Here is a 387-nt window from a genome sequence, read left to right as displayed (position 1 = left end):
CCATATATTCAGTGTGACTGGCGCAGGAGCTATTATGTCAACGGTATGTAAACAATACAATTTACGAACATATACATATGTATTTACGTGTATGTATATAGATATCTATGGATATATACATACCTGCCTACACACACGCGCGCGCGCGCGTGCGCACACACACACACACACACATACATACATATATATATATATATATATATATGTATATATATATATATATATGTATATATATATATATATATATATATATATATATATATATATATAAATATATATATATATATATATAACATATACGTATATATATAGATATATATATATATATATATATATATATATACATATATATATATATATATATATATATATATATATATATATATA

Source organism: Penaeus vannamei, chromosome 6 (genome assembly GCF_042767895.1).
Source record: "Penaeus vannamei isolate JL-2024 chromosome 6, ASM4276789v1, whole genome shotgun sequence".
NCBI lineage: Eukaryota > Metazoa > Arthropoda > Malacostraca > Decapoda > Penaeidae > Penaeus > Penaeus vannamei.
Note: the sequence above shows the minus strand (reverse complement) of the source record.